Source organism: Hydra viridissima, unplaced genomic scaffold (genome assembly GCF_058129835.1).
Source record: "Hydra viridissima isolate aposymbiotic clone 2 unplaced genomic scaffold, HvirCarnegie_v1 scaffold_4, whole genome shotgun sequence".
Classification (NCBI taxonomy): Eukaryota; Metazoa; Cnidaria; class Hydrozoa; order Anthoathecata; family Hydridae; genus Hydra; species Hydra viridissima.
The window spans coordinates 9,717,405-9,727,165 of NW_028324303.1; the positions used below are offsets into that span (position 1 = coordinate 9,717,405).

General features: G+C 29.9%; 1 pseudogene across 1 annotated transcript; it reads left to right on the forward strand.

Annotated features, from left to right (window-relative positions):
- The first annotated feature begins 200 nt into the window (after window positions 1-200).
- LOC145188329 (uncharacterized) lies at window positions 201-5,865 on the forward strand (annotated as a pseudogene). Its single transcript, XR_016452017.1, has 9 exons — window positions 201-2,220; window positions 2,749-2,973; window positions 3,114-3,194; window positions 3,311-3,358; window positions 3,803-3,850; window positions 4,141-4,212; window positions 4,403-4,450; window positions 4,802-4,894; window positions 5,594-5,865. The product of XR_016452017.1 is annotated as an uncharacterized LOC145188329 (transcript).
- The last annotated feature ends 3,896 nt before the right edge of the window (window positions 5,866-9,761 follow it).

Below are 9,761 nucleotides of genomic sequence, written 5' to 3' on the forward strand. Positions count from 1 at the left end.
ACATAAAATGATTATAAATACAATTAAGAAAAAATAATTTGTCACAGTTTTAAAGAATTTAGCAAAGCCAATTTATGGCAAACCGCAAGAATTACTTAGTATTTAATATTTACATAACACATAACATGATTTACCAGCTATATATAAGCTAAATTTTATTTGAAAAAAACTAATGGGTTATTATGTGCTTTTTATGATAAATGAAATAATATATGAAATATGATAAACGAAAACATGAAATATTTGGCCGCATTTTGCAAGTTAATTATAAATTTAAGTAACTTTTTAAAAGGTTTTGCATTAGCAAATAAGTTTTAAAAAAGCCCGTTAGAAAATCCACCTACTTATAACAATTCACAATGGAATATATATTGTGGAGCTTATAGTGTTGTCGACGCAAAAAATATGGGAATATGGGAAAAAATACTAAAAGAATACATAAATTTAAGGCTGGTGAATAAAGGACCAAGGAATTGAATGAAAACAGATCTTGACAAAAAATTATATATCGCTATACTTTTTTTTAGTCATTTTAAAATTGTTCTCACAGGTCTATTTTATCATTGACAGACTTGTTTAGATGAAAAAATGTTCCCAAATTTACAATTGTTCATCTTGAAAAATGATAAAATCTGTTCGTGCCGACAACTAATTTCCTTTACCTTGGTGTAATTTGTTTAGTAATTTGTCAACACGTTAAGTAATTATTTTATCCTGAATAGTCTTATTAAACAAATTCTATAAAAGTTTAAACTAATACTAAAATTTTAAACAACGATAATAAATTTCACGTCCATCTCTTATAACATCCATGCTTTAATTCCTTCCTTAATTGAGTCTCTAATGACGTCTTTAATTCCAATTGCGGAAGATGATTACTTACCATTTTCTTTGCTTTTCAGAAATTTTTGTTTTTTAATAAAGTTATAATTTTCTTTAAAAAGTAGTGGGTAAAAATATGTCTGCATCAAGAAAAGATTATTTAAGGATTTGGAGAAAATTAAATAAATCAGTTTTAGAAGAAGCTCGAGATGAAAGTGCAGATGAACATCAACAAAACTGTGCACATCCTCAAGAAGAAGTAGTTAGAGATTCTTTTTATAGCAGTCAGAGTTGTAGTTATTTACCTGTGGAAGAATATATGGAAGTAGATTCGAACAATTCCGCTGAGTATTGGTCCGACAGTTCTAGTGACAGTGAATCTTTTAATCCATCCACCAGTAAAGAAAACCTTTCAGGAGAGCTGGCATCCTGGTGTCTAAAGTTTAACTGTTCCCAACCAGCCATGAATAGTTTAATCGATATACTTCGAAGACATGGTAATAAGCTGCCCAAAGATGCAAGAACACTTTTAAAAGTACCTCAAGTCCAGTGTATTCGAAAATGTGGTGGTACATACTACTATTTTGGATTAGAATTGGGCATTAAGAAAAATTTTACAGGGTCTGAAAGAGAAATATCACTTAATTTCAGTATTGATAGGCTACCCTTATTTAAATCATCCAATACTCAAATGTGGCCAATTCTTTGTGAAATTAGTGGCGGAAAGATTTTTATTGTGGCATTATACACAGGGGAAAGTAAACCATCAAGTTTGGATGTTTTTAAACGATTTTTTACTAGAATTGTGTGGTTTAAAGTTATCCGGTCTGACAATAAAATCAGTTGTACACACTATTAAAGTTAGAGCTTTTCTTTGTGATGCCCCAGCAAGATCATTTTTAAAAGGGACTGTTGGTCATACTGGATATTATTCTTGTGAAAGGTGCATTATCAAAGGACCAGTTTCTTTGAAAGGAATTGTTTCTGAATCTATCTATGAACACTTTCTTTCACTGTCAATTTCAGTATTTATTCTGGTGCATCCAGATAGTGACCTGCGTAAAAGCCTTTTACCTTACTGTAAGGAATTGCTAAAGTATTTTGTGAACAATTGTAAAGACATTTTTGGTAAAACATTTACTGTGTATAACATTCATAATTTATTGCATATATGTGATGACGTAGAAAATTTCAATTGCTCCTTGAACGAAATATCTTGCTTCCCATTTGAAAATTATTTGCACAAGCTAAAAAAAGTTGTAAAGAATGCCAACAATCCAACTGCACAAATAGTAAAGCGAGTCATCAGTGAAGAAATTAATTATGAGAGCAATATAAAAACCAATACAGAGAAAGTTACTTTAAGCAGCAGAGATAATTGCTTTTTTAATAAAGATGGTAAAATTGTTTTTATTAGATTTTTAAATAATAATAATAACACTTACGATTGTGATGTTTATAAAAAGAGCTGCTTAAAGTCATTTTTTGATCGTCCAATTGACTCTAAATTGTTAGGAATTTACTTCCTAGAAAAAAATCAAGATTTTTCTAAACTCACTTTTCATAAAAATGAACTACGAAAATGTGTTTGTTTACCGTTCAGGAGTGGCTTTGTAATATATCCTGTTATTCATCTAGTTTAAATTAAATAAATACATGTAAATTTGTAAATTGGTGCTTTTTCAAATAAATTTATGCTTTTTTTAAATATTTTTTCTTCTGGTCACACTGCTATAAGTTCTATTTTCCATGTGTATCCAGCTGGTTTTTGTTGTGTCAGTATCATCTAACATTTGATGTTTTTGAAATGTTTCCTATAGTGTATTTGTAGATGCATTTCTTACGTGTCACTAATTCTATATGGTTCCAGCTACATTTTTAAAGTTCGGTATCAACATTTATTTTATCGTAAAATTTTTTTTTTAGAGTATAAAATGAGTGAAGATCTTAGTTATACTCGAGCTATTTGGAAACGACAAAATGGGGATGGGGTATTAATAGAAGAAGAAGGCGTGGTTCCACTTTGTTGGCTTGAGGGTAAAGATATTGTCAGGTATCCACCAAAGGCGAAAAAAGAGCGTGCTTTAAGAAAGAAGCAGATTCCTCAGCAAGATTGGATGTATGGGAAACTTGTACACAGGAAGGTCACAGGTACATTGATTTATATTTCTTCTACAACCATGAAGTATGTTTTATGTTTAGTCGGGATTATTATATAGAATCACAGAAGGTTATTCAGACTTTGCTGCAAAATGAAATATTCAAATCATTTTTGTTAGAATTGCTTTTAGGTAGTTTAGAAACTTGTGAAAATTGGGCATACTCAACATGTGCTGCTAGTTCAGATTCTGATGAAAATGTGGTAGAAGAGGGTAAGTTTTTTGGTAGATTAAAAATGATATTGATCTGTAAATACTTGTTACTTTGTTGTCATTTTTATCAATTTTAAAGATAATTATTCTATATATTTTTTTTTATCTTATAATAGATGATAATGAGATTGTGCCAATTACAAAAACAGGAAGGGACAAAGTTGGTAAGAGACAATTATTATTTATGGAAAAAACGAAGTTAAACTAAAACGTTAACAAACTTGTTAAATTCATTTATACGGAGTGAGTATTTTAAATCTTTTTCTTTACATAATAAAAGTAGAATTATGTTTTCCCAACGGAGAGAAAGTGTTTTACATAAAGTGTTTTTGATTTAGCTTGTCAGTCTGTAAAAAAAATTCTTATCTTTTCTATCTTTTATTCCTTTACCTCATATTATGGAAAAAATGTAAATAGAGGAAAAAAGAAACAGTTTCCCTCCATAGGCAACAACAAACCTTATTTTTGAATTATCCTGATCTGCAAAACAGGTTAATTTCAGGAAGGGCATCTGCTCGTAACTATTCTTTCATAATATCATATTTAAATAAGTTACTTGGTTCTATTACATGGAGCTATTTCTAATGTTACTAGTTTTTATACAATAGAATACCTAGAAATGCAAAGTATTGCAGCATCTCCTCCACCTAAAAAACGTAAGTTAAATTATTGTCTTTTATGATATTCATTTTCTGTTTATCATTATCTGTTACTCATAAAAAAGCCGTATTTTGTCAGTTTGGATAATGATGGACTCTTTTGCAATAAGCATTGCATAATCTTCTGCAAGAGGGTTTAATCCTCAGTCTATGTGGTCTCATTGAAAATGAAATGGTCAAATTGAATCTTGTAAATCCTTCTGTGACTGCTATAACGGTGTCTACTTTTTTAAAGTGTTAGGTATATGTAAATTTTCACATTTCACATTTTTTTGTTTGTTTTATAGGTGTGTTGTGTGCCACTCAACAATTGAAGCAAGCCGCAACATTTGAAAACATCAATGATTCATTCCCTAGATGTATATGATATATATATAATTTACCATGCTTTTTGTTTCTAGCACTATATAGAAAGCCAAATAATTCCCAATATTTTAAAAGAGAATTTATTTGGGAAAAAATTATTTGAATTTACAAAAGTCAGAAAGTCTTGCAAAAGTGAATGAGCAAGAAAAAACAATGTCATTTAGTCATGTTTTTTTTATTTAGCACCTCAGTTTCCATGCATGTCCGAGAATTCTCTTCAACAGAATTCAAGTATTCACTTTAATCAATTTATCCTAATACTTCGTCACAGCATTTTCTTGTATTAAAATGTTTTGCAAAAGATAATTATATATTCTAGTAAAAACAAAAATATATGATAAATTATATTTGATATATATTAAGATATATACTGTTTCTTATACTGTCAGCCTATGTATTGATGGATGATTTTTTTTATCTTTTGGCTACTCTATCGTAGTTCCCGCTTAATGAAAACCAGTATAGATCTTTATATGTGAAAATAATAATATTATCTGCACACTGTCTGACTTTGTTTTAACATTAACAAGTATTATTTAAATACTGAAGTCTTATATAAAAAATTAACACAACTTATTTTAGACATACCATATTCGGCTTGCTTGAATGGAACACCCGCTGCAAGTACTACCACTGCTCCTCAGAGGAATGTTGTTTTTCCGATAGATCAAGGAAGTAAGTATTTTTGCTTCATTTAATCACTTCAATAAAGAATATGATAAAAAATATCCATGAAGTTCTTTGTAAAGATGATCAATTTATCTCTTCTTTAGTGCTGTCTGTAATAAAGAGACTGAATTTTAGTGAATAGGTTGCAAATATAAATATAGTACGCCCAGGTGTTTAATACAAGGTGGGGGATGTTTTTTAATTCTTGGAAGATTTTCCCTCCCACCCCATCCCCGTTTATCAATTTTTACTGGTTATCTACTAAGAAAGTTTATCTTAAAACTGTAAAAAAAAACTTTCAATGTAAACCAGCCTTTTAAAATTGTCAACCTTTAAAAAAAACTCGGTTTTTAACCAAATGCATAACATTCCTCACCATAGTATAAATCTCATATTAACATGTTAAATCCTATTGAAATTATTATAAAAGTGGCATTGCTCAAATAAGTATATGCATAAAGTTAATGAAACCTGTTGTGAACAAGTTTGTTCATTTTCTTTGGGATATCAGAGAAATTCATCCCCCCCCCCTGCTTATTTCATCTGGATTCAAATTCCCACCCAACATTTACAAAGTCTCGAGGCCTTATAAAATGGGGAAAGGGGATCCCCCTTCCCCATCTATAAGATTTAAGAAATGATTCCCACCCTACCTTACATTAAGCACCTGAGAGTATACTAATTGACTTGTAATTTATACTTTAGAGTTCCAAAGGAAAGTGTTATTCAAACTCGAGCAGCTATCAGAAGCAGTTAAGTTTTTAAACGACCGTCTTGACACCAGACTTGATAGAGTAATTGATGCAGACGTGTTTTTGTTAAAAGAAAACATTAATAACATGGACGATTTTAATGAAAACGAAAATCAGTTGGCTGAGGAGCCTATGAAAAGGAAATTGGTAAAATATCTGGTATTAAACAAACGCACTTCTAATTAAGGCACAAAGATAAAACTAAACTAAAAAGTTCATTTACAGACTGTTTCATAAATCATTTACATTACTGCTACGTAACGGTTTTACTTTTCGTTAAAACTAAAACATATACATTGTTGAATTAAAATTAGTGTAACCAAATAAATTGTAATCAACTTTGTTTTTAGATTGAAAGACTGAGTAAAATTGGAGGCACTAATATTGGTGACTGTACACGTAGGATTATGCGGCGGTAAGAAAGATTTTTTCATTGATTTTCCTTTACTTTTTTTAAATAAAAAATAAAAAATCAGAGCAGCATTATCTAAAAAAGCAAAAAATAAAAAAAAAAGAAGCTTTTTAAGTATGGAAATTTGCTCTTGCGGCCTTATTTTTCGAGGTATGGCTAATTATATCCGATCGGAAAACCCAATCGATATAAGAGAGCAAAGGTTTAGTAAGTCAGCTTTAAAATATTTTTTTTTACTTTTACAGATAAATAGATTTTTGCTCATCACAATTCATATGGGACTTGAGGTTAAGGGCTATATAATGCTGATAAGAAAACAAGTTCTCCTTAGTAACTTTAGTAATGATCAGTTTTCTGAATTATGTATTTACCTCCTGATTTTTCAGTATGTTGGATTGTTCGCTAATGATAAATTTCAACATGGATGGACAGAGGGGCGGAAAGAGAAGTTTTAAAGAAACTCACCTTTATAAGTGTGTAATTGGTAAGTTGGTCTTCTAACGCTGCTTTCCAAAAAAACAATGATTTTCTTTACCTATTATTGTTTTATTAGTTTTCTCTTTTTAGCGGCTGTACGAGAGACATATCCAAAAGAATCGGAGAAGACAGTCCATAAATTTATTCAGGGTGTATTAAAAAATGCACCAGCATCACGAAAATCTTAACAAAATTTTATAATCATGTACTCTTTTTTGTTGATGCTGTGAAGTATATTTCTATAGTAAATCATGTCTCTTTTTTTCAGTTATTGCATTTGGATAGTTCATACTTTCACACCTTTCTATTTTCTGTCACCACCTTCCAGTCTCCTTCTAATCTAATATAAATATATTTATGTTGTATTGGCAGGAGACTGAAAGTTTATATATATATATATATATATATATATATATATATATATATATATATATATATATATATATATATATATATACATATATATATACACGCGTCAAGCCGTCATTAATACGTGTTAAAAAAGGCAACTTTAAGACGTCTTAGATAAGACGACTTACTGTGTTTCATTTGAGACCAGTTTAAGCCATCTTCAATACGTGTTAAATAAGACAACTTTAAGTCGTTTTAAACAAGACGACTTACTGTGTTTCATTTGAGACCAGTTTAAGAAAACTTTAAGATGTCTTAAATAAGGCAACTTTAAGACGTCTTAGATAAGACGACTTACTGTGTTTCATTTGAGACCAGTTTAAGACAACTTTAAGATGTCTTAAATAAGGTAACTTTAAGACGTCTTAGATAAGACGACTTACTGTGTTTCATTTGAGACCAGTTTAAGACAACTTTAAGATGTCTTAAATAAGGCAACTTTAAGACGTCTTAGATAAGACGACTTACTGTGTTTCATTTGAGATCAGTTTAAGACAACTTTAAGATGTCTTAAATAAGGCAACTTTAAGACGTCTTAGATAAGACGACTTACTGTGTTTCATTTGAGACCAGCTTAAGACATCTTTAAGACCGTTTTCAAGACGTCTTCATTTTGTCTTTAAGACGACTTGTTGTTGGGTGGGTTTCGTGATAATCTCGCTGAAAACACTTCAAAGGATCAGCTTGCAACAAACATGATTTCAAAAAATGTTCTTTTTTCATCACCACTATCATCTCCCCAGGCACCATTGTTCGACTGAATTGTTCGAATTGAATTGTTCGACTCTACTTCCATTTATTCTTCCACAGGTAAATAACTACAACTCTGACTGCTATAAAAAGAATCTCTAACTACTTCTTCTTGAGGATGTGCACAGTTTTGTTGATGTTCATCTGCACTTTCATCTCGAGCTTCTTCTAAAACTGATTTATTTAATTTTCTCCAAATCCTTAAATAATCTTTTCTTGATGCAGACATATTTTTACCCACTACTTTTTAAAGAAAATTATAACTTTATTAAAAAACAAAAATTTCTGAAAAGCAAAGAAAATGGTAAGTAATCATCTTCCGCAATTGGAATTAAAGACGTCATTAGAGACTCAATTAAGGAAGGAATTAAAGCATGGATGTTATAAGAGATGGACGTGAAATTTATTATCGTTGTTTAAAATTTTAGTATTAGTTTAAACTTTTATAGAATTTGTTTAATAAGACTATTCAGGATAAAATAATTACTTAACGTGTTGACAAATTACTAAACAAATTACACCAAGGTAAAGGAAATTAGTTGTCGGCACGAACAGATTTTATCATTTTTCAAGATGAACAATTGTAAATTTGGGAACATTTTTTCATCTAAACAAGTCTGTCAATGATAAAATAGACCTGTGAGAACAATTTTAAAATGACTAAAAAAAAGTATAGCGATATATAATTTTTTGTCAAGATCTGTTTTCATTCAATTCCTTGGTCCTTTATTCACCAGCCTTAAATTTATGTATTCTTTTAGTATTTTTTCCCATATTCCCATATTTTTTGCGTCGACAACACTATAAGCTCCACAATATATATTCCATTGTGAATTGTTATAAGTAGGTGGATTTTCTAACGGGCTTTTTTAAAACTTATTTGCTAATGCAAAACCTTTTAAAAAGTTACTTAAATTTATAATTAACTTGCAAAATGCGGCCAAATATTTCATGTTTTCGTTTATCATATTTCATATATTATTTCATTTATCATAAAAAGCACATAATAACCCATTAGTTTTTTTCAAATAAAATTTAGCTTATATATAGCTGGTAAATCATGTTATGTGTTATGTAAATATTAAATACTAAGTAATTCTTGCGGTTTGCCATAAATTGGCTTTGCTAAATTCTTTAAAACTGTGACAAATTATTTTTTCTTAATTGTATTTATAATCATTTTATGTATAAGTTATTTATCCTTAACTGTATATATTTCTGATTTAAGCAAATATATATATATATATATATATATTTATTTATTTATTTATATAGCGCTATTTTCCTTTCACACCTCCTATTTTTATTGCAGGTTATAAAAGATCGTCATCTAAAAGTTAGAAAATGTATAGTAAACAATACTTTTAGACCAACTCAATGTACTCTAAACTAGATCTGAAAAAATTAAAATACGAAAACGTTAATATTCGCTATTTTTTCAACTGGATGACGTATTTAGAAAATGAAAATTATTTAGAAATTAAACCTGGTTTTCACTGCTGTTTAAATTTTTAAAATTTTGAATGGAGTAGTTCACTAAACATGGAACCATTGTGCTCTAGGTAGCTACAAAACTTCTTGATATTTCGTATTATTGATTACCTCTCAAGTTATACATGTACTCAGTGCCGGTTTTAGCACTACCAGCGCCCTGGGCGAGATTTCTACGGCGCCCCTAGCTCAATTGAACCCCATACAAAAAAAGGCTAAATTTCGCCCCTTTATATTCGGCGCCCTGGACCATCGCCCAACCAGGCCCTACCCTAACGCCGCCACTGCATGTACTAAAGTATTCAAGTAAATGATCTCAATTTCTTTTCATCATCCGCGTTATTTCTTAAAATATTAAAAATGCCTTGCTATATAAAATTAAGCTTAAAACTTGGTTCTATTGCTGTTATTTTTAATAAGTAAAAGCAAGTTGATATGACTGGTTGCGCGAGCCCAAAAATTTTCGACGAATCCGACAGACTTTAAGAGAATTGAATTTCTATTGTTTAAAACAATAGATTTTTAAGAATGCACAACTAGCATGGTTTGAAAAAAAACAAAAATGTTGCACGTCCATCTC